General features: G+C 49.3%; 1 protein-coding gene across 5 annotated transcripts in view; it reads left to right on the top strand.

Moving 5' to 3' along the window:
* The first annotated feature begins 19,280 nt into the window (after nt 1-19,280).
* Nucleotides 19,281-25,018, top strand: part of TMCO4 (transmembrane and coiled-coil domains 4) — an 85,858-nt gene continuing 80,120 nt past the window's right edge. The window contains exon 1 of one of the 5 annotated variants that reach the window (XM_027060227.2): nt 19,281-20,018. The gene's annotated coding sequence lies outside the window, so the exon portion shown is untranslated. The remainder of the gene's footprint in view (nt 20,019-25,018) is intronic. The other 4 variants (XM_053208149.1, XM_053208146.1, XM_027060229.2 and 1 more) reach the window with 4 other exon arrangements.

The following is a 25,018-nucleotide window of genomic DNA, read 5'->3' as shown; positions in this document are numbered from 1 at the left end:
GTAGGCTAGGGAAAGAACATTCTCTCCCCACTCGCCTCCACTCACATTCCATCTAGTTCTTAGACCCTCCACCAAGAAGAAAACCTGCACCGAGGTCTCAGTTGCTAATGGCAACACTATTTCTACCATCGTGATGGCGGGCGCATGTTTATTGAGTATTTATGATGCGCCAAGCGCTGCGCTAACTGCTTCATGTGCGTCATCTAGATGAATCTTCAGCCCAACCTTATGAAGTAGAAATCACTTTGCCAATAACGAGACTGAGGACCAGAGAGGTAAATTCATCTGCCTAAGGTCACACAGCCAATTGCTTCCAGAGCTCCCCAAGGAATTAATGCAGCGTTCTTTCTGCTCCATTAAGCTGCCTCCTTCGCGTACAGTTCTGAAACAACCATAAGGGTGGTTGCTGTCTGTGGGCTTGCAAGGGAAAACAGGGAACTAATCTCAAGATCCTCTGAATTCCAGTGATCAGGTGCACAGAGAAGCCAGAGAATTCCAGAACCCATTCTACGTCTATGCTAAATGTCATGCTATGTCCTGCGATGTCTATGCTAAAGACAGAGAACACAGAAGTATAAAAATGCAATGGCTTTCCGAGAGACTTTTACTACCCAGCCCCAACCTCCCCTGCAGGAAGCTGTGTGGGCACATGGCCCCCAACCAGTGTGCCCTCCACCCCCACCCCCCCAGGGAAAGAGGCCCTGACAGTGCTGTTTCCACCCACTTTGAAGCCCAGCTGGTCCCAACCACCTTCTGGCCCCTGGCAGTATCTTCATGGAGAGCACTAGAGGCCAATATTGGTGCAGGCTGTCCCGGGGCCGGGGGAGAGAACGGAGGAAACAGGCAGGGCTGCAAAAGCCTGGATGTGGAAGAAATCAGAGAGGCAGGCCTAGGCTCAAAGCTAAGTCTGACCTGGCGTGTGACCAGTAGACGTTACAGGACTTCTCTGAGCCTCACTTTGCTCACCTATAAAGTGGACAAGGATGCCACACACCTCCCAGAGCCCCCATGAGGATTCAGAGTGCTACTGGATGAGAATCCCATGTCCAAACAGGCTGCTTTTATCACCAACCAGTGACCCTGGTGGGTGAGTGGGCTTTCGGGGGGTCTGTTCACTATGACAGCAGGCAGGGGGCTGGCCTTGACAATGGGGTGAAGCCGGTCCAGAGTAGGAGAATTGTCCAGAACCGGCCAGTCTGGTGGAGAACTCTGCACTTAGGAATTGTGCTTGGGAATTAGGAATGGCAGGGAGAGGCCAAATTTCATCCTTACTGGACCATTTCCCTATTCTGTGGCCTTCGAGTCAGACATACCTGGCTTGATTCTAGCATCACCATTCACAAGCCACCTCACCTATATCTCATAGGGTTGCTGGGTGAGTAATGAAGTCATCCATGGCTGGGCACTGGGGATCACAAGGAATTAAAGAAGCGGGGGAGAAGACAAGGAGAAAGATATGGGTTGAGTTCTAGAAGGCACTAACAGGCTCATCTTATGTTATTTGATCTTATTGATAAGGAAGTCTATTAAAGCCTGGGCACTAGAATTCACCTCTTCTGTTATCGGCCTCAGCATCAGCAGCGTGTCCAACAACAATTAGCAAAATAATTGCTAACGTGACTTGGACGCACCACGTAAAGCGTATTGCATATGCCATCACGTATGCTGTACGAGAGGTACTGTTATTACCCCCAAATTACCAACGGGGATGCTGAGGCACAGAGGGATTAAGTAACTGACTCAAGATCACACAGTGAGGCAGTGGTAGGGCCAAGAGTGCACCGCAGAAGTCCAACTCCAGAGTTTGGACTTTGAGTCACTTAGCTGTATCTGATGGAACGTTCCAGGCATATCATGAGCGTTCGTGGTATGTGGGTGCATGAAGGGTGAAGAATTAAGAAGAGATGGGGTTCCTCCATGTGGTTACAGCTTCCTGACTTAGTGGGTGCTGGGGGCAGGGGCTTGTGGGAATCCACCCGTCTCCTTACCCATAGGCACTTGCTCATCTCACCTGACAGCCCGTGTTCATTGTTGGGACCTCCTTTCAAATCCCCGGAGGAAGTTTCTCAGCCTCTGCTAGAGCAATGAATTCTTTGTGGCAGAGGAAAGCATTTCCAGGAATGAAGGACCTGCCTGCAATATCTCAGGCTGCAGGAACAGCATAGAACACATTCAAAGAGAAATCACATCCAAGTTTCTGAATCTGCCCAGAGCTGTTCTTATGCACTTTGTATTCTTCTCTGAATATCTTGAAATCACCTTTTTTAAAAGGGACGAATATTTCCCAGGTCAGTAGAGAAGTCTCTGAAGAATTCAGAAAACTCTGGAACCTATACCGCACCTGCCCTGGGCCTATGCTGGCCCTGTACTCTTCAGCCGGGGCCACTTCAAGTTCAGCCAACAGCTTGCCCAGAGTCTTGTGGCACGGAACTGACAACGTCAGTTCAAGTCAGGTCTGATCGACTCCTAAGACTAGATCCTACCTCTTCCATTTATGGGTGGCAAATGGAGGCTCGGAGAAGCCCAGTGATCTCCCCACCAAAAGTGCCTGTTACGTTAGAGATGGCGTTCGATTCATCATCCACGGTTCCTAAATATCCTAAATAATCTTTGCAACAATCATATTACAATTACTGAATTATTATCCCCGTTTCACAGGTTAAAGACTTAAAGCCCAGGGTGTCAGTGCCTACATCGTGCATGTGCTTTTCTGTGCATATTTCATAGTTTAACAATCAGTTAAGCCCAATGTAACAACGCTGTGGAGTCTAAGCGGTTTGAGGGCAACGACTCAGTGTGAAACTGGTTTCCAGGACTAACCCCACGCTGAGATGTGTGCCCCAGGGTTAAAGGGCTCACCCAGCGTTATATAGAGCTTTATGGGTTGCTCCGTAGACAGTCTGTCCGGTGTGAGGCCCGACTCGGCTACTTACTGGCTGTATGAATGAGTTCCTTATTTCAAACTCTCTGAACCTCAGTTCCCGCATCTATAAAAAGGGGAAATAATCACAGACTAGTGAGCATCAAACAAGAACACCTGTAGAGACCACTTGGCATGGTGTATTGGCACAGAGGACACACCAATTACGCAAACATGAACCGCTCTAGTTAGGCAAAAAGATGAATGTACCGCTCACATAACCAAAAGGTGGCAAAGGCAGTCTCCTGGTGGGCATTGGTGACGATGAAATTAGGGCCTGGGCCTTCTTCCTTCAGACTACTCTTCCCCATTTCTGTCTCCTTGTCTCTCTGCACTTGGGTTTTGTTCTCTCCGACCAGCTTTTTCCACTAGCTTGGAAACTTGACCATCTCCTGCTGGTGTCTTCCTAGCTTCACCTCCAGAAACAGACAAAGTGTCTTCCTTTGGTAAATGATGACAAATCCCAAGGAAGGACTCTGATTGGTCCTCTTGGGTCACATGCCCTCCGTGACCAGCAGGGCTGTGACTGGCAGCCCCAATGGAATCTCGTGACGAGAGAGGAGAAGGACCTCAAAGAATGGTGCTATTTGCAGAAGAATGAGGGGCACTGAGAAGACAGACAGTACCTGATGGCCCCGTAGAGAACCTATGTGAGCAGCAGGCATGTACCCCAATCCTCCACCCTGACTCCAGCTCATTAGAGGTCAACCTCCACCTTATTGGAGGTCTCTTTGAGGGGTTTGCCTCCTCCCCACCTAATCTCTGTCCAGGTGGCTTCTGATGATAATAGTACCATATTTGTATTTGGGGGGAGAGTATGTGTCTCAAACCTGCCAATCAAAGCATCATTAGCCTGGGCCACAGGGTTTGGTTCAAGGCTGAGCCAGTGACAGCTCCCCCTAGGAATCTTACTGGCACTACCTGGAGGGGGTGTTTTCTCCACCAGAGTTGCTAAGCTGGTAGAATGTTTGTCTGGACTTTCTGGTGTCTGTCTTGGCTCCCCTACGGGACAGATTTTTCTACTGGTAAAGCCAACCCAGGGGGAAGCTGAGCCCAGCATTCTCCGTGATAGAGAGAATTTCCTAATCATTTTATTTGAGTACCTGGGTCGGGCATGCCTGAAACCTGAGTTTCCTCTGGAGTTTTCAATAGTCACACGAGTCAATAAATCCCCTTTCTTTGCTTACACCATTTTGACTGGTTTGTTTTTTCTTGTAACCAAAGGAACCCTGACTCATTTGCACGTGCTTGAGTTACGAGGTCACGTGCAGTGAAAGTTAAGGAGCTGATATGGAGCCCTGTGCATGTCAAAGGTAGGAGGCTGGATGCAAGTGACTAATGAAGTTGAAAGTCACAGAGAGGCAGACAAGAGGGAGGCCACGTAGCCTCTGGCTGGCAAAAAGATAACCCCATGTCCTGACTTCCCTGATCACCCGTCTTGGTGAGTCCTAGCTGTCTGCCAATCCTATCCTGCCTGTCCATGCTGTCATATCCTTGAATATCCTTGAATATCTGTCATATCCTTGAATATCTCTCTTTAAGGAGGCTGGCTACCCAGAGAATTCCAATACCTCCTCATCCCTTCCCCAACATAAAAGCCAGTGCTTGGTGAGGCCTGTGACCTCCGTTGAGTGTTAAATGGAAGACTGTCTGGGGCAGAACACAGCATCGGTGAGTTCCTAGGGCAGACAGGAGGAAGGGGGCTGGGGCGGCCAAGGCAAGCCTCAGGAAGGCTACGGGAACTGACTGGGTCTTGAATCAAGGATTTGATTTGAACAGCCGGAAAAAAAATGGGTTGAATGAGAATATCGCAGGCAGCAGGAAATGGGAGGCAAGCATGGGAGCTGGCTAGTACACAACATAGTCAGGGGCAGAGAGCAGACCTGTCTGAGTTGGGGATTTGTCAGCGGGAGGAAGGAGGCCATGATGGTGGGGAGGGTCCCATACACCAGGTGGCAGAGGTCCAACACTGGGCATGGAGGGCTGGGTGTGGGAGCAGTCAGAGCCCCTAGCAGCCCAGAGAGTCTGAAATGGCAACAAACCCCGGAGAGAAGTCTGTGGCCGCACGCATGACAAAGAAGTGTCCACTGGAGGTGAGCATGGTGTGGAGGGGGCATACAGCAGACAAGACGTCAGGAGTTCGGGGCTGTTGCTCTGCCCTGGACCCTGAACAAACTCCCTCAGGGCTTCCCTTCTAGACTCTGGCTTTCAATAGCATCCATTCCTGTGTGAGGGGGATAAAGAACAGTTTCAAATAGCATTCATTCATTCATTCATTCATTCATCCATGCACTCAACCATTCAGAAACTATTTGCTGAGCACCTGCCAAACACGAGGCATTGGGTTAGGTCCTAGAAAGGTGAGAGTCAGTAAGACTTAAGACCACTGAATTTACACAGGGACAGACACTGAGGGCTGCCTGCTCAACAGCCATTGTCCCTCCTGCCTTGAGAGAAACCTGATTTTGGAGGGGGGGGGGGCAGTAGGGTGCCCAATCAATACTGGCAAGAGCAGTCTCTGCTCCGTGCCCCACCCTTCAGAGAGCCCCACTCTGACCCTCCTCCAGCCATGCCCATCCCAATGGAGAGAGGAATTACAAAACCAAGAAGTTGTGCCCACCTAAGCCCACACTGTGGATACCTAGTACCCCGATATCCCCTCTCCAAACAGCCCCGAGCTCACGTCCAGCCTATAGGAGTCAGTCTCTTCCCTGACCCATTCTCCCAAGGGTGCAGTCACCTAGGTTTGAGGAGTGGCCAAGGGCGGTTGTTTGCGGGAGGGGCAGACAGAGCTCAGATGTGTAGGCTGGAGTGTCCACACACCTGTGTGTGAGACCTCATGTGGTATGGGATGGGGGAGATGGAGGATGGTCAGTGAGCCAGGAGCCACATCCTGGCACGGAACCCCAAGGAGCTGAAGGGTTCTAAATCCACGCCTGATCTTCTGTGTGGTTCTGAAGGTGTATCTATCGGGCTGGACATGTTTCATTTATCATGTTGTGTTTTCGCCCTGAGCCCCACAAATGTTAGGGCTGGCTTGTTCCCATCTACAGGGGTCTGAACCAGTCTGCGTGCCAGATCCTTCCTTTCCCAGAGTCCCTGGCAGCCAGGGATGGTCATGTGACACAGACATGTGATCCTAACGAGGGGGCTTCTGGGAAATCGTTTCCACCCTGACCGTGGGGGAGAATCCCATGAGGAAAGGCCCACGAGGAGAGCTCCCTTTTTCCTCTTTTCTGCTTTTGAACATAACTACTGAAGGATGAGTGCCCCCGAGGGAGCCATCTTTGGACCACAGGACAGAGTGGTCCAACGTGCCAAGGGTGAGAAAAAGTGGAAAAAGTGTAGGCCGTTGCTGACATCACTGAGCTACCGGACCAACTATGGAACCACCTCCCTCTGGATCTTATGCTCCATAAGTCATCAATGTCATGATGTGGGCCACCGTGCTGGTCAATGTCTGATAGTCATAGCAGTGGCTTACCATCCTTTGGAAACGTACATTCTAAAGACTAGTGAGAGAAACTGGCGTGGCTGGAAGACCGCCCATCTGGCTGGTAACCATCATGCCAGCCCATGGGGAGGATTTTCCTACAGGTGAAGTCAACCTGAAGGAAATCAAGAATTTTTTTTATCATGTCTGCATACCACTTTTACTATTATTTTTTTTAAATAATCCCATTTTTCTGAGCTTAATGTTTCATTTTTTATTTTAAATGTTTAAGATATTTTTTATTTAATTAATTATTTTATTTATTTATTTATTTATTTATTTATTTATTTATTTATTTAGAGACAGAGTGCTCACAGGGGAGAGGCAAAGAGAGAGGGAGATACAGATTCTGAAACAGGCTCCAGGCTCTGAGCTGTCAGCACAAAGCCTGATGCTGGGCTCACACTCATGAACCGTGAGATCGTGACCTGAGCCGAAGTGGGACTTTCAACTGACTGAGCCACCCATGTGCCCCTGTGCTTAATGTTTTAAAAAGAAATAGGTCACTGTCATACATTAAAAAAAATTTCTTTTTGCATTATAGGAAGTAATTCTTAATAACTTAAAAAATGAGGGGCGCCTGGGTGGCTCAGTCGGTTGGGCATCTGACTTCAGCTCGGGTCATGATCTCACGGTTCATGGGTTCGAGCCCTGTGTCAGGCTAACACTGGAGAAACGGGGGAGGACACGTGGTTCTTAGGTCAGAATTCTGTACTATCTTTGTAACTTTCTATCAGTCTGAGACCATTCCAAAATACAAAGGCTATGAAATAAATAAATACCAGAAAGATCACATCCTAACTTGGTATTTTGGAGAGCCAAAGGCTCTGAGCTGAGGCCTATTCTCCCTTTGCTAAAAAGGAAAATTAGCAAATGCTAAAAGAGCGCGGTGAAATATTGCTCAGCCCTAAAAAAAGAAGGGAGTCCTCCATTGTGGTCCTCCAACATGGAGGAACCTGGAGGACATTGTGTTGTGAAATAAGCCAGATACATAAAGGCAAATACAGCATCTGAGCTCACTTTTGTGTGGGGGTCCAGCTCATGATCTCATGGCTCGTGGGTTCGAGCCCCACGTGGGGCTCTGTGCTGACAGCTCAGAGCCTGGAGCCTGCTTTGGACTCTGTGTCTCCCTCTCTCTTTGCCCCTGCCCTGTTCGTGCTTTGTCTCTCTCTCAAAATTAAAATAAACATTAAAGAAATTGTACCTTGGGGCGCCTGGATGGCTCAGTCAGTTAAGCGTCCAACTTCAGCTCAGGTCACGATCTCATGGTTCGTGGGTTCGAGCCCCACATTAGGCTCTTTGCTGACAGCTCAGAGCCTGCAGCCTGCTTCGGATTCTGTGTCTTCGTCTCTCTCTGTCTCTCAAATATAAATAAACATTAAAAAAAGTGTTTAAATTGTACCTCAAAAAAAAAGAAAGATGCAATGGCATTAAACTATGTTTTCAGTGGAATAAGGATTGAAGGGAACAACTTTTTCATGTATGATCCAAGAGGTTCATGTAAGTTCATGTGCCAGCTAAAGTGCCAGCCTATGCCTGACCAGACCCCAAATCGACAGAATCAGAATCTCTGGGGGTCGGGCTCAAGTAGAATTGTCAGAAAAAATATAGGATACCCAGTTACATTTCAGATACACAATGAATTTTTTTAAATTTATTTATCTTGAGAGAGAGAAAGCACCAGCAGGGCAGGGGCAGAGAGAGGAGGAGAGAAAGGGAATCCCAAGCAGGCTCCACACTGTCAGCACAGAGCCTGACGCTGGGTGAGGGCTCAATCCCACAAACCGTGAGATCATGAACTGAGCTGAAATCAAGAGTCGGACGCCTAACCAGCTGAGCCACCCAGGAGCCCCTGAATAATTTTTTAATAGAAGTATGGTTTGGGTAACAGTGGGACATACTCACACTAAAAAGTATTTATTTGTTGTGTACCTGAAATTCATATGTAACTGGGTTGTCCTGTATTTCTATTTGCTCTAATCTGGTGACCCCAGCATCAGCTTTTTACAAAGCTCACGGTGATATATGGCCCTCACTGCCTCCCTACTTTCGTCTGTTCCCCCGCGCCCTGCCCCCCCCCCCCCCCGCTCTCTCCTCTGGCCTTTTCCTTGAAAGTGTCAAGCACATTCCCCCTTGAACACCTTTGCAGTTGCTGGCTTCCTCTCACTTCCAATGTCCCCAGCAAGCCTCCCTGACCACAGTGATAGCATCCCCTCCGTCAGTGCCCTTCACCCTGCTTCCCTTTTTCTTGATAACACCGCTCCCTGGCAGATTATCTATTTGTTATTCCTGTCTGTCTCGCCTCTCCCCCATAAACTAGAATGCAAACTCCATGTCTTTGCTGGAAATCCTTCGGTTCTTTCCCTGGCTGTATCTGCAATGGCTAGAACCTCACCAACTTTCAGTAAATTCTGGTTGAAGTAGGTAGTGGGTATGAGAAGGCGTCTCCTTCCAGCACAACCCCCTAAACATTCCTTTGGGAGGAGCTGATAGAGGCCGTCTTAGTAGAAACGATGTTTACCGAGAGTAATGGCTTATTTTTTCTGAGCGTGTCTTGCGTGCTACTGTTCAAAGCACTTTCCCTTTATTTTCTTATCGAATCCTTATCGATAAATAAAATCGATATTTTATTTTATATTTTTTTAAACTGAGTTGAATCCTCAGCAGCTTTTTTTTTAAGTTTATTTATTTTTGAGACAGAGAGAAACAGAGCATGAATGGGGGAGGGGCAGAGAGAGAGGGAGACACAGAATCGGAAGCAGGCTCCAGGCTCTGAGCCATCAGCCCAGAGCCCGACGCGGGGCTCGAACTCATGGACCGCAAGATCGTGACCTGGCCTGAAGTCGGATGCTTAACCGACCGAGCCACCCAGGTGCCCCTAAAATCGATATTTTAAATAAAATATCGATAAAAAATCCTTTATTTTCTTACCGAATCTTACAACAATCCTTGTAGGTGTGGAGGCCATAATTATCCTCAGTTTACAGATGAGGAAAGTAAATTCTTCAGTGCACAACACCAAACCTCGACACTTTCAAAAGCCTATGCCAGAGGGGTAAACATCTTTTCTCCACCTTTCCTACCTATAGCCTTGGTTATGGGTTAGGTCCTGTGTGCTGTTCCGTGGGGGTGGCTGGGGTGAGAATGGTTAAGTGGGCATGGCTGTAACTGGATCCAGTGTCCAGAGTCAAGAGTGTTCAACAAAGGGTCTCTAAGCAAATTAGAGACCGGGCAAAACCACTGTGTGGAGTGGTGCCTGGTCCAGCATCATTCCACACAATCTTGCTGGAAGGGGCCACCAGACGTTGAGCAAAGGGGGGGCTGCCTGAAGGTTTTCTGTTGGCGTCCGCTTCCATATGGTTATTACTATTCCATCTTGCACAAAACCCGCATGATCATGTATAAGCCCCTAAGCCCCTGAAGAGTGCACACCATTGACCCATTTGACCCTCACAAGAGCCCTGTAGGTAGGTAGAGCGGCTCTTCTTAATGATTACTGGCCAGTGGGGCAATGAGGAGCTGGAAGCATAGAGCATTCCACAAGGGGCATGAGTCAACGGCTCTGCCCTCGAAACTGGTCTCTGACCCTGTCCAGTGCCTTTTCCATTCATGGTATTGGGCTGTCTTCACCAGGAGAAAGAGCTTTGTGGCAATTCTGGCTTTGGCTTTGGCTCTGGCACTCATTACCTCTACAGCTTCTGCACAGCCTGGACCTGATCCTCAGTTTCCTATCCTGTAGAATGGGTATGATGAGAATTCACAAGGTTGCCAGAGGAATAAAGAGCAATTCTTGCATTCATTAAATTCTGGACACCTACCAAGTGCCCAGCACAGTCCCCGAGGCTGGGCACACGGCAGAGGACAAGGTAGCCGAGACCCCCTACACTCAGAGTTCTTAAATTCTAGTGGGGATGATGACAGATTGTCAAATAAACAAACAGGAAAATAAATTAATCCCATACAGTGGTAAGTACTACCATTAAAAGAGAACAGAAGCGGCACCTGGTGTGTGATTCTCTGTGCTCAGAACAGTACCTGGCACACAGTAGGTGCTCAGTGTGGCTGGTGGTCAGGGAAGACTCACAGAACCTCCCTGAGTGGAAAGCTAGAAACAGACGCAGGAAAAGGCAGGTCTCCGGGCAGAGCGCCAGGCACAGAAACCCCAAACGGAAAGACCCCGTGACTGGCCCAAACTTAGCGTTAGACAAACCGAAAGAAGAATCACACAGGCCATCGCTATGTCAATACTCTGCAAATTTCAAAGTGCTGTGTACACATGCAGCAAGGTTGTTTCTGTGGCTGGCTCCTTGATGTCACACGCTTTACTTTTGAAGATGTCCATCCAAGTGCTTTCTGGCCCCCCACTCTGGGACCAAGCCCCAGGCTAGCAGTGTCCGCAAGGTGGAACCTCGAAGGGCCTTCTCTCTGGCTCTGAGGTCCTGCTGTTTCCTGGAAGGCCAACAGACCCACACACCCAACGCGCTCGGGTTGGCCCGTCACCTCCTGACGCCGGCACCCCTGTCGTGGAGTGGCGACCAAGAGAAAAGGGCTGGGACACTTGGGAGCCTGGGTCTCGGAACGCCGACCCACACACAAGCTCGGGGAAGGTCTGCGCAGGCGGCGGCACCACTCGGGCAGGAAGGGCGGGGCCGAGCGGGAGGGGTGGGGCGGGGCCGAGCGTGAAGGGGCGGGGCTGCCGGGAGCTCGTTGCTGCGCCGGCCGCGGAATCGCCCGAGCGGGCGGGGGGAACCGGAGGAGTCCTTGCCTTTGCCGCCGCTGCCGCCGCCGCCAGGTAAGAAGTACGGGTTCAAGTGGGCCGCGGGTGGAGCTCCCCCACCCCAGGGCCACTCCCCGCGGCTGCCCGCACGAGGGTTGCCCCTGCGTGGCCCGGCCGATCCGGCCCCGCGGGCCTTTGCCCCCCCCCCCCCCCCACTCTCCGCCCTCGTGGGCGCCAGGCCTCCCGAGGAGTGGCCTCACACTGCTCCCAGCGTTGACTGCCGGTGTCCAGGCTGCCTAGTTGTTGCTTGGTTTCTTTCAGAAGGGAAAGTGCCTCTAGAAATTACGTAGGGCGACAGATGGGGAAACTGAGGCCGGGCAGAGCACTCAGGCCATTCCCTGCCTCCCGGCTCAGGGCTGTGAGCCCTTAAAGGTCGCCCAGCTCCTCCCTTGGCAAGTGAGGACGCTGCTCTGGTCCTGGGAGAGGAAGGAACTTGCCCAAGGTCACACAGGGTCGCGGGCTTTCCCTTGTCGCAAGTGGCCCCTCCACGAACCGGTGAAGAACGCCTCCGGGCACCCCTGATGTCCTCTCTCCTTGCCCCTGCGGCTTTCTGAGCTCACAGCACACCTTCAAACTGAGAATTCCAAGGTGGGGCTGGGAATTCTTCTGGAAAAAAGCCCCCAATTACAGATGGGCCATGTTTCTCACCCTGCCACCTGTTGACAGAGTAGGAAAGAAGGACCAGCGCTGCTAACTTTTGAGGGGATTTGACCGCTAGGTAAACAGGCTGCGAGAGATGACTTCCCCAAGACAGTACCCCTAGGGAGGAGAACATTTTGAAACCTGGGTTACCTGTGCCGGGCACAGAGACAGAGTAGGCGTTCACCATGTCCTTTCTCTGGAGCCACAGCTGGGAGTACAGCGGGGCTGGACTCTGGGCCTTGACCTGAGACTAGTGCCTAACACGAAGTAGGAGTGAACGTGTTAGTTCTCTTTTCCCTGACTCAGGGTTTATTTCACTGCAGAAAATAGGAAACCCCGTTAAGCTTTAGGGCTATCCATTCATTCATTGGACAGATATTAATTGAGCACCGACTGTGTGCCAGTGTGTAATGTTCAGGCACTGAAAATACAGCAGCGAACAAGGCAAGTGCTGCCCTTGGGGAGTATACTACAAAGAATGGAATAAAATCCTGCTCTTGGGGAGTGGGGGGAGGGTTGGGGAGGGCTGAGCAGAGAGGAGAGACCATTGGAATCTTACCAACTGTGAAGTATGTGAAGAGGGCAGAGAGAGACTGAACCTCAGAGCCTCAAACCCTCGTGGGCGTCTATCTAGATGCTCAGCCAGCCTGAGCAGTCTTCCCAACTCCCCAGGGATTTGGTAGGGGGTGGGAAGGTCGGTGGATAGAGAGTGGTCCAACCAACCTCAGAGTCCATAAACCTGGCATTGCCACTCTATAGCTGTGATGTGACCCACCACCTCTGTGAGCCTGTGATTGTTATTCAGCAGGGGTCATAAAAGTGCATAGCGTTGATGATACCACGTCCGAATGCTTCTCAAATGGTAAAGCATGGTCCAAAGTGTGGCCTGTATCAGAGGCCTTGCCAAGTCAGGTGTAAGCAAAGGTGTATTTATTCAGAGGCTCCGGTGTCCCTGTTGGTAACCTGTTACTGCCCTCAGTAGAGAAATGTAAGAAAGAGGCAGAGGTGGGGGTGGCTGACTTCCAGGCGAGGAGGCTCCCTGCCTGGCTCAAGAAACGGAATGTTTGCAACAGCATTTCGGCCTTTACAACCCTTGCTGTCACATTCCACACACAGGGATTGAGCGCCTTCTCTGCCAGGCACTGTTGTAGGGAGCATCAGGGAAACGACACAAAAGCCACTGCCCGGTGGAGCTTTTTCTGGAGAGACAGACCACAAACAAGTAAACCTGTAATCGATCCATTGTGCATTGGTGACAAATTTGATAAGGAAGTTACGCAGGGTCTGCTGGGAGGGAGGAGGGGTGGGGCCCCCTCTTTTGCTAAGGAGCCTGGGGGGAGAAGCACTGATGTCCTGAGCATTGTCCACTCTGACCCTGACCCTCCTAGGGGAGGAGACTGGCACTTAAGCAAGCAGCTCTCAGACCCGAAAGCAGGTGAGGGGCTGGCCAGATAAAGCCTGGGGGGCGGGGGGGTGTCCAGAGGCAGCAGGCCCCAGTTCAGCTGCACAAATCCAGGGAGGCTCATGGCAATCCCTGAGCCCCTTTGATAAAGTAGAGAAGAATTTGGAGTTTGAAGTCACACAGGCCTGTGGGGGTGCATCCAGGCATCGCTATTTGCCAGATGTGTGGCCTTCACCTCTATTGGCCTCAGTTTTCTCATATGTAAAATGGGGACAATGATAGTTTCTTCCTCATAAGGCAGTTGTGAGGCTGAATTGGGCTCATGAGAACAAGCTGGCAGGAAATCTTCACTGATTTTAGTATTAAACTGTACTTTTGAAAAAGGACATCTTTTGGACACCGAGAGATCGGCATGAGTTGAGGCCCGAGGTGGGCATCCCAGTGTGGGCTAGAAGCCGCAGATAATGCAGTTTGGCTAAGGCCTGGCTGGAAGAAGGGGACTGGAGGAAAATGAAGATGGAAAGACAGGTTAGGTCTGTCCCAGAAGTGCCTGGGCTGGCTGCAAAGCAGGGTGCTAGCCTGTGGTCAGATGGGAACTAGTGAGAGTCATCTAATTTGGTGGCTTTCCATTTGTGTTTGAAATCTTTTGGGCCACCTCAGGACATCAGCTAGACTAAAGAGAGTGGTGCAGCATCATAGCTGAGACGGCTACCTCTGGGCTAAGGCCCGGGTGCATTTAAATCCCACATTACTTGCCCGGTGACCTTAACCTTCAATTCTCACGGTCTCTCTGTCTCTCTCATAGGTTGGAGATACCTACTTTGTAGGGCTGGTTGGGAGGAAATGAAATGATGTGTGCAAAGGGGTGGCACACGGCTAGCACCGTACCGAGAATTTACTGTTACAATTCTTTAAAATTTAATTGTGGGGGCGCCTGGGTGGCTCACTCGGTTAAGCGTCTGACTTCGGCTCAGGTCACGATCTCGCGGTCCGTGAGTTCGAGCCCCGCGTCGGGCTCTGTGCTGACTGCTCAGAGCCTGGAGCCTGTTTCAGATTCTGGGTCTCCCTCTCTCTCTGACCCTCTCCCATTCATGCTCTGTTTTTCTCTGTCTCAAAAATAAATAAACGTTAAAAAATTTTTTTAAAAAATAAAAAATAAATAAAATTTAATTGTGATAAAATAACATAAAACTTACCATCTTAACCACTTTTAAGCGTGCAGGTCAATAGTGTTAAGTATATGCACATAGTCGTGCAACCTATCTCCAGAACTTTTCCACTTGCAAATCTGAAACTCCGGATCCATTAAACAGCCGTCTAGTTCCCCTTCCCCCAGCCCCTGGCCACCATTCTGCTTTCTGTCTCTATGATTTGGACTACTCTAGGTACCTCACATTAGTGAAATCATGCAGTATTTGTCTTTCTGTGACTGGCTTATTTCACTTAGCATAATGGCCTCAAGGTTCATCCATGTTGTAATATGTCAGGATTTCCTTCCTTTTTGAAGGCTGAGTAATATTCCATGGGATCGATTCCTTTCTTACTGTTGTTCATCCATTCATCCATTGACGGACTCTTGGGTTACATGCACCTTTTATTTAGCTGCTATGAACGTGGGTGTGCAGATGTCTCTGACACCTTGCTTTCATTTCTTTTGAGTGGAAAATACCCAAAGGTGGTATCGTGGATTATTTTACTGTTATAATTTGAAGGTGGGGCATTGAAGGTCCCCACCGTATCTCCCCTCGCCCACCGGACCAGGAGAAGTCCCTGAGGCCCTGTGGGGCCGTTTGAGAACCAGTGGATCGTGTGGATCATTACAAGCTTTGCCTCCCCACCCCCACCTCCTTCCTCGGCAAATGTGCCTCACGTTATATTCTAGATACTCCCAAGCAGAGACCACCATTCATTCAACAAATGTTCGTAAGTGCCTACCGTGCTTACGTAAGGGCAGGAAGAGATAGACACTGAGCCGTAAGTGTAAACCAGAAAATGATCTATTAGGTCAGACGGTGATTCGTGCTGTGGACCAAGTGCAGGCGCCAGGTAAAGAGGATTGGGATGGAAGGCAGGGACAGGGTGGTCTCACCGAACCGTGAGATTTGAACAGAGACAGGAGGGAGGCGAGAGAGCTGGCCCTGCGTTTGTCTGCAGGGACAGCATTCCGGGCAGAGGGAACAGGCAAGTGCAAAGGCCTTGAGATGAGAGCGTGCCTGGTGGGCTCCAGGAGCGGCAAGGAGGATGGTGTGGCCGGAGCAGAGCTAGTGACGGGAGAGGGGGCGGAGGGCAGAGAGGCCAGGGGCCAGGTTGCATATGGACCAGGCACCACTGGGAGAACTGTCGAGCATGGAAAGGGGATTAGTAGAGGTTTGGAGCAGAGAAGGGACATGAGCTGACTTCAGGGGGAGACGGAGCTCACTGGCCACTGCGTGGTGGACAGCCAGGGGGGGAGAGAAGACGGAGCAGGAAACCGGTGGGGAGACTCCCGCTGGGATCCACCTGAGATGATCTCGGCTTGTACCTGGGTGCTAGTCGGGGAGGAATGGGGCGACCACAACGTGGACGAGATGTCATACAACCTGAGTATCTACCCCAGGGGCACGCTGTCACCCTACTCCACCACCTACTATCCTCCAGGCTGCTGAGGTGAGATGGGATAGGAACTTTCCCTCTGGGCCAACATCTCTTTTTTCTTCCGGTCTGTAGTGGAATTGTCTGAAACCCTCTGGGTTCTTCTGTTGCCATGGAGACCTCCTGAGATGCTACATCTGCCACTGGCTTCCCATGCAAGTTCCAGATAGAGGTATAGAATGAATGGGTTTCTCTCCTAAAATGCTGGAGGGGATTGGGAGATGGGGAATGAACTGGAACTGTCTAGAATCCTCCCTTCTAGGATGATCCCAAGAGTGTGTGGGGGGGTATGGGTGTGTGTGGGCATGAGCTCAGAACTACCATCTTTAGAGTTTCTGGCCTAAAAACGGTGCTGTGGCTCTATTTGTTGTGAAGAATTTCTTCGGTCACATGCTTTTCTTCCCCCTTGGCTTCAACACGGTTCATTCCCCAGCCCTCCCGTGATATTGTAGTTATCCCACTAGTGATGCTTATTTTATTGTACTTCAGTCTCATTCATAAAAAACTCAACTGTAACCAGTTAACCAGAAAAAGAAGGAAAGAGAGAGAAAGAGAGCACTTTCCCTGCCCTCTCCATACACATACATTCACATCAAATTTGACCTTGGCGTTCACTGGCTGCTCCAAGGGGGGAAAAAAGTACATAATGGGCTGGCTTGTAAGAAAAACACAAGAAATTCATCCTTGCATGTGATCTTCTAAAGAAAGGCTCAGGTCATGGAGTTTTAAGGGTGATTTAAAGGACATCCAAGGATAACATTGATCATACTGGTTTTCTCCTCGGTGCTGACTTTGGAAGTTTTCATCACCCCCAAGGAGAAATCCCGCTGTGTTGTTTATGGCGTGAGTTAACGATTATCGGTTGAGTGCCTACTGTGGGTGCATGCAGAGCCAAGGACAGATGTGGAGTGGCTCTCTGCCCTCACTACTACTGACAAAAATAGCTCAACCAGTTTTTGTTTTTGGTTTTGGTTTTTTTCGGTGGTAGGTAATGTAGCTGGCTAGATAGAACTCATAATCACAGACCATCATGACAAGGCCCGCTCTGGCATGCCTGTCCGTCCTGGGCCTGGGCTGTGCAGGCTAGCCATGGCTGAGTGTTCACCCCGTTCATTCTCACTATGTGTATGTTCTTTCCCTGCCAGTTGGTCAAGTGCAGGCCTTTCTCAGAGTTCTTGGTATCTCCACAGTACCTGGACTAGAAGCTACTCGGTCCATCGGTGACCTCCAAGGCCGTGGGTGCTGCTGGACCAGCTGTGTGCACACTAGGTGGCCCCAGGGCATGGAGTCACCACTGGCCCCGACCAGCAAGGTCTTTTTCTCACTGCAGGAATCCAGCTCTCCCTCTCGAAATCGGTTTAGCTTCTCAGACATACTTGGGCATCTCAGCTCAACTTGGACCGGATCCTGATGCTAAATCAGACCAAGGGGGAGAGTCCCCTGTGAGGACCAGTATATACAGTTCAAGGGTACATCTCCCAGCCCCACCACACTCCCTCAGCTGGCATAGTTGGGGGACCCAACCCATGCAAGTGGACAGTCCGTAGGGTTGGGACCAGGGGCTCCTCCATCACAACAAACTGGGTAGGTGGGTCACACTACGCCCTGTCCATCTTGTTGATTACAAGACCTGTTTATTGGTCAACGGAATGGGACTTAACTGGGACCTCAGCCCCGTGGGCTTGGTGGGCCACATGAGACCAGGGCTTTCTGAGATAAAGCACTCCTTCTCTGGGGCAAGAGCAGCGTTGTTTTTAATTAAAAAATTTTTCAGGGGGCGCCTGGGTGGCTCAGTTGGTGAAGCCTCTGACCTCGGCTCAGGTCATGATCTCACCGTGTGTGAGTTCGAGCCCTGCATCGGGCTCTGTCTTGACAGCTCAGAGCCTGGAGCCTGCTTTGGATTTTGTCTCTCTTTCTCCCTCCCTCTCTCTCTCTCTCTCTCTCTGCCTCTCCTCCGCTTACACTCTCTCTCTGGCTCTCAAAAAAATGAATAAATGTTAAAAAAAAAAAATTTGCTTTTCTTTTCAGGGCTTCTGAGTGGCTCTGTTGGTTAAGCATCTAACTCTTGATTTCAGCTCAGGTTAAGATCTCACAGTCGTGAGATCGAGCCCCACGTCGGGCTCAGTGCGAAATCTGCTTGGAATTTTCTCTCTCCCTCTCCCTCTGCCCCTCCCCAACTTGCATACACACTCTCTCGCTCTCTCTCAGAATAAATAAATAAACTTAAAAATACAAATATTGTTTTCTTTATGAAAGCATCAATATGCTCAGGACAGAAAATGTCAAAAATACGGAAAAATAGAACAAAACCCAATAAGTTCTAGTCCCACAACCCTGCCACCAAGAGATAGTGACCTGACAGCAAGGAGCCTGACGTGGGGCTCAATCTCATGAAAGGCAAGAGCAGAAAACAAGAGCTGGACGCTTAACTGACTGAGCCATCCAGGCGCCCCTCCTAGTGATCTTTTTGTTCTGTGAAACTGTTTTAAAAAACATACCTGGAAGGTCGCGGGGGGTGGCTCAGTCGGTTAAGCAGCCAACTTTGGCTCGAGTCATGATCTCATCATTCATGGGTTCAAGCCCTGCATCAGGCAGGCTCTATGCTGACAGCTTGGAGCCTGGAGCCTGCTTCGGATTCTGGGTCTCCCTCTCTCTCTGCCCCTAACCCGCTCGCATTCTGTCTCTGTCTCTCTCAGAAATAAATAAACATTAAAAAAATAGAAAATAAAAATAAATAAAATCATGTCCTTTTTTTTGGATCATAAAATCAATATATTACTGAAAATTCACAAAACATAATTAATAAAGAAAAACAATTAAGATGATCCAGAATCCAAGAGCCCCCTGCTTCGATTAGAGACAGCCACCGTTGCCATCCTGATAGGAGTCCTAACAGTCTCCACTCTCTGGGCAGATACGTATACTAGATATGCATTTCTTCAGAATGCAAAAGCAACACATATGTATAGCAAAAAAGCCTCAGCTATCTCACCTTTCATGGAGAATTTGAGAGACTATTTCTCCAGCCATTTTGTCTCCTCTGCATTTTTTAACATGGTTGGACTCATAGCTTGAGTCTCGTAGTTTGTAGGCATGGTGAAGGCACTTTGCCATGCCCCATAGGAAGGGCATCTCCAGGAGAAGGACGTTATCCCTGATAATTCCTTAAAAAGGATTAAAGAGGTGGGGCACCTGAGTGGCTCAGTCCATTAAGCATCCAACTCTTGATTTCAGCTAAGGGCATGATCTCATGGTTCCGTGAGTTTGAGCCCCACCTTGGGCTCTGTGCTGACAGTGCAGAGCCTGCTTGAGATTCTCTCTCCCCCCTCTCTCTCTGCCTCTGCCCTGCTCACTCTCTCGCTCTCTCTCCCCCAAAATAAATAAATAAACTTAAAATTTTTTTAAGGATTAAAGAGGCAGAAAATCATACTCTGGTTCTTTGGCATGGAAAATGGCCAGTAGGAGGAAGCGCAGATTATCTGAGGTTGTGGGGAACCGTGGGTAATTCCAGATGCTTGCTTGGCCCCCTGTCCCATCTCCCCTGCTCATCTGATGCTCCAGCAAAGTATAAGAACAGGAGCACCTTTGGGGAGTGAATTAGCAGGAAAATACGGCTCTTGCTTAAGCCTAAAAGCTAGTTCATTCATTCATTCCTGCAACAGACATTTTCTGAGCACTCCCTCCGTGGCCGGTATGTGCTCAGGGCACAAGGTACAGCTATGAAGGAGATCTGGTGCCTGCCAGCTACTTCCAGGCTAATCGTGGAGCTGGGCGCTGCGACCACATCTCAAGTTAGGAGAAGTCAGAACAGGGATATTAAATGAGACGACAAATGGCACGAGCCCAGGGGAAATGCCAGGGCTGTGCTCAGTGATGGCCGCTGCCTGCCGTCCAGCAGAGAAAAGTATCCCAGGTAGGGGAACCTATTGGGGCGAAGGCCCAGAGGACAAAGCATTAGCTAACAGATGCCTCTTTCTCTCTCCTCCTCCTCCAGATCCCACACCCTTGGACCCACAGGCTGGTTTTTCTGGTTTGCTCCCCCCAGGGCAATTTGCATATTTCTCCAAGAACCTTCAGGAAGCTGAGCAGCCTGTTTCCAGACTTGGAGAGAGGAGAGGCCAGGGGAAGCCAGCAACTGTTTTCTGAAATCTGGGTACGTGTTATTTAAGGTTTCTTTTGACTCAAATCCTCACGATTATTTAAAATTGTCTTATTGTAAATATGAGTTTACTTACTGTCTGTCTCCTTCCCTGGAATATGCCTCCATGATGGAGGGCTGTTGTCTGTCTGTCTGTCTCCGCTGTTCCCGTAGCGTGTAGGATGATGCCTTCCACGTAATAGGTGCCGATATGTATTTATTAAATTAATTGCTTCTTGACCTTTTGGCCAAGATCAAACGTATATTTATTAAATGAACTAGTTTTGGGTGCCTGGGTGGCTCATTCGGTTAAGCATCCGACTCTTGATTTCAGCTCAGGTCATGATCTCACGGTTCATGGGTTCGAGCCCTGTATCAGGCTCTGCACTAACATTGCGGAGTCTGCTTGGGATTCTCTCTCTCTCCCTCTGTCTCTGCCATTCTCTCTCTCTCTCTCTCTCTCTCTCTCTCTCTCAAAAGTAAATAAATAAAAGAATGAACTAGTTAATTTGGGGTAAGGTGAACATTTGCTTGTAACTTACTTGGAACTTAAGGTTTTTGCCACGCTATAGAGACATCCCGCTGCTTTTTAAAAAGTTCTTTATCTTAAAATAATTATACTCTCACAGGCAAAATATTAGTACCAAGACATCCACCCGTACCCTAACTCAGCTCCCCGCCCCCACGGCCACTGCCTTCACAATGAAGTCTGACCCAGCATCTTTTTGGTTCTTCAAAAGCATCTTCCCTCTGGGGGCGCCTGGGTGGCTCAGTCGGTAAGCATCCGACTTCAGCTCAGGTCATGATCTCGCGGTTCATGAGTTCGAGCCCCTCATCGGGCTCTGTGCAGACAGCTCAGAGCCTGGAGCCTGCTTCTGTCTCTGTGTCTCCCTCTCTCTCTGCTGCTCCCCCACTCACACTCTGTCTCTCTCTCTCTCTCAAAAAGTAAATAAACATTAAAAGAAAAAAAAATTTAAAAGCATCTTCTCTCTTGTACCTCTGGGCCTTGACATGTGCTGTCCCCTGTGCCCAGAACATGCTCTTGCTGTCGACCTCACCCCTGTCTGACCGCTACCTTCTCTCGGAAGCCAGTTCTGGGTGGCAGGCCCCTGTTTGTATCCCTCCACCCGTGTTGCCCTTACGTTTATCCTGCTGGTTTGTCATCGTCTTTTTACTCGTCCGTCTCTACCACCGCACGGCTTCCTCTACGGAATACCCTCCCCTATCCACCCGCCCGGCTGTCGCCCTTGCTTCCTGCAGGCCTCCGCTAGAGCGGTCCCTTTCAACTGCACACCGTCGTCACCCCCTCCTGCCACATCACTTCACATCCCCCTCATCCGAATGCTTCTTCCCCGATGATCCCTTCATGGATCCGACCGTCAGACCTGACTGTGACTCTGGTTCTGCCACTTACCAGCCACATGATCTTGGGCAAGTTACTTAGATTATTATTATATATTGCTGGATTGCTGCCTGTGTCCCACCAGAACGCAAGCAGGGAATTTGTCAGTTTGTCACCTGATCTGTCCCAAGGCCCAGACCAGGGTGTCACACATCACGTTCCCTTCTTCATTCACCCAGCACATATTTATCGAATGCCTGCAATATTCCACAGCCTGTTCAGAGAGCTAGAAGCATGGCAGTAAAAAAGAAACAAAAAACAAAACAACCAGGGGCCTCCCTCAAGCTTATGTTCTGTTGGTATACATGGGTAAATAAATAATTTGCATGTATATTATTTAAGACGGGAGTAAGTATAAAACTAGAACAGGGTGCTAGGGTAGAAGGGCAGGAGTACTTGAGCCTGAGAGGTCAGGGAGGGCCTCTCAGAGGAGGTGACATTCAGGCTGAGGCAGAATGATGCGAAGGTCAGAGGAAGAGTGTCCCAGGCAGGGGAACGGCAGGTGTAAAGGCCTGGAGGGGGGACCAGCTTGCATATTTGCAAGCACATCGGTGGCCAGCCAGTGTGGCCATAGGGTAGTGAGCAGGCCGGGTTGGGGGGAGTGAGATGAGTCCAGGGCCAGGCAAGGGCCATCCTAAGGGGATTAGTGTGCGTCCTGGTGTGAGGGGACGCCTTTGGAGACTTTTAAGCGGGCGAGTGACATGATTGGTATGTATGACAAAAGGGCCACTACAGCTGCTGTGTAGAGAAGGGATTATAGGACATCAAGAGTGTATCTTGTTGAATGAATGAGGCAGTTTGACCTGATCTGAGCTTTTTTGTGCCCCAAGCTCATCCCCTCTCCCCTGTGGATAGAGACAGGCCAGCTCGTGCTTCTCTGACTGGAAGGCTATTTATTCTTGAACTGAGAACTAACATGGGGCCCTCCAAGTACCAGCCCGATAAAATACCATCTTGGGCTCTTCTGGGTGAGAGGCACAATTACCACGGCCTCTGAATGGAGTGGATTAAATCACTAAGCCTGCCACATCATGGCTGGGTGCTGCCCCTACCCCTTCGTTTGTGACTTGTTGTCCCCTTTGTCCACCACCATGGTCTGGGCTGATCCTGTGAGCCAGGGAGACCTGCGAACCTCAAACTTGGGTTTCTGGAGCAACCATTGGAGGCCAGTCTTGCTGGGTGACACTGGCCACGGTCTTAACCTCTCTGGGCCTCGGTTCCTTCATCTGAAACAAGGGAAGAAGGATCCCTGTGCATACGTAGAGGAAAGAACCCCGGGTTTGGAGCCGGAAGTCTGGTGTGACTTTCATTACTTAGTTACTGTGTAATTTTGGGAAAAGCCCTTGGCCTCTCTGAGCCTGTTTCTCAGCTACAGGAGGGAATCCTAATAGCTCATGTCCTTCTTAACCGTACGTAGTAGTTGTGAGATTTAAGTGCATTGTAAAGTGCTTTGCAAACTGTTATGTTTCTACACAAGTTGACTTGTTGCTTCAGGGTTACTTTGAAAAACTAACGAAATATTTAGTTTCACAGACTTTAATATTTAATATTGCACGGACTTTTAATAACTCCTCTGTAGAGGTAATATTTTGAGGATAAAATTGTTGTTTAAGTTTATTTATTTATTTTGAGAGAGAGCGCGCGCACACAAATGGGGAAGGGGCAGAGAAAGAGGGAGAGAGAGAGCAGAGCCCGAGGTAGGTCTTGAACTTACGAACCGCGAGATCATGACCTGAGCCGAAGTCGGACACTTAACCGACTAAGCCACTCAGGCACCCCTGAGGATAAACATTTTTATTGCTCAGCTGGAGAAGAATGCATTTATGGGCCAAAGGCAGTGTGAGTGTGGGTATGAGACTTGATATCTCTTGGCAGTTGTGATGAGTATTTAAACAGAGGTAGTGGCCAAGAGCTCTGGCTTTGGGCTCCAGTCTGCAATTTACTGGCTGGGTGACCCGGACTCATTTACTTCTCCTCTGAGCCTGGACATTATGGTGATGCCTGGGCTCATAGAGTTAGCCAAGACTGAACATGTTAACGTTGCAGCCCCAGGGCCTGGCGCCCAGCAGCAGGCACGTAATGTTAGCTCTTGTCGTTATCTATACACCTTGCTGTGTGCCAGGCACCGTGCTGAGCATTTCAGTGATTTCTTTGTTGACTTTTTTAATGCATTTATTTTCTTAACAGACGTTTATGTGGCATGGGCCCTCTGGCAGGCTTTGTGCTAAGTGCTTTACAAATACTAACCTACATGGCTATGTCATTTACTGCTAACCCAGTTCCTCCAGGCAGATAATGTTATAGTCCCATCGGCAGGTGAAGAAATGTGAGTGCAGAGAGGTTGAGCTGCCCAGGGCTCCGTATCTATCAGATGGAGGTGCTTGGATTCGTGCCCAGGTTTGTCTGGTTCTGAGCCTGCATTCATATCCACAGTGCCCTGTGGTCGAGGCGGGTTCCCTTCCTGGTATCCACTCCCAGGACCCCTCCTGCCCCTTGAATGCCTGGCTTGGCTTGGTTTGTTCCCTCCCCTGCCTTCTCTGCTTCCCCTTCTGCCCCTGGGAAGGAAGGAAAGAATAAAAGGAGGGGAGAAAGGAGACCTCCTCCCCTCCCTTCTTTCCTTCCTTTCATTAAAGCATAACATACACAGAGGGCACAAATCTTAAGCATACAGCTTGATAAGTTTTTAAACGTATTTATACACATGTAATCAGCACTGGGTGATAGAGAAGATTTCCATCACCCAGAAGCCTCACTGTGCCCCTTCTGAGCCAATACTTATGGCTTGCCATGGGTAACCTCTCTTCTGTCTTCTTTTACCTTAGACTGGGAAGGTATGGAATGAACTCAGTTCCGCAGATAAGTGTATCTGTTTATCATTGTGTCTGTGAGGCTCACTCCTATTGTTGTGGTTAGCCAGGCTTCATTCTTTTTCATTGTTTTGTAATATTCCATGCTACAAATATGGCAAAGTTACCCATTCCGCTGTGGACAAACATGTGGCTTGCTTCCAGCTTGCAACTATTATGAATGAAGCTTCTATGAGCATTCATGTACATGCCCCGTGGTGGACAAAAGCCCTCATTTCTCAGGAGTAGAATTGCTGGGGTACAGAATTGCGTATAAAACACGTTTAGCTTTAATGATAAAGTCAAACCAGTTTCCAGAAGGTTGTACCATGAATACTCTCATCAGCCGTGTGTCCAAGTTCCGTGTGTCCCTTATCCTCACCAACACTTAGGATTGTCAGGCTTTTAATTTTGGCCATTCTGATGAGTAAGTAGCAGTATCTTGGAGTTTTAATTTTATTTCTCTGATGACTAATGGTGTTGAACACATCTTCATGTACTTATTGGCCATTGGATATCTTTTTATGAAGTGCCTGTTCAAGTCTTTTGCCAGTTTTTAAATTTGCCTCATTTCTATTTCACCATGACTTATGAGAATCGTTTATATACTATGGATACAAATCCTTTGTTGATACACATACTGAAAATATCTTCCCCCAGTCCATGGTGTGTGTTTTCACTCTCTCGAAGATGATGAAGGCCTATTTATCAGTCTTTTCTTTCATGATTGGTAGTTATTGTGTCCATTTAAGTAACTTTGGCCTAAC

This window comes from Acinonyx jubatus, chromosome C1, assembly GCF_027475565.1.
Source record: "Acinonyx jubatus isolate Ajub_Pintada_27869175 chromosome C1, VMU_Ajub_asm_v1.0, whole genome shotgun sequence".
Taxonomy (NCBI): Eukaryota; Metazoa; Chordata; class Mammalia; order Carnivora; family Felidae; genus Acinonyx; species Acinonyx jubatus.
Note: the sequence above shows the minus strand (reverse complement) of the source record. Positions and strands in the feature narration are given on the sequence as shown.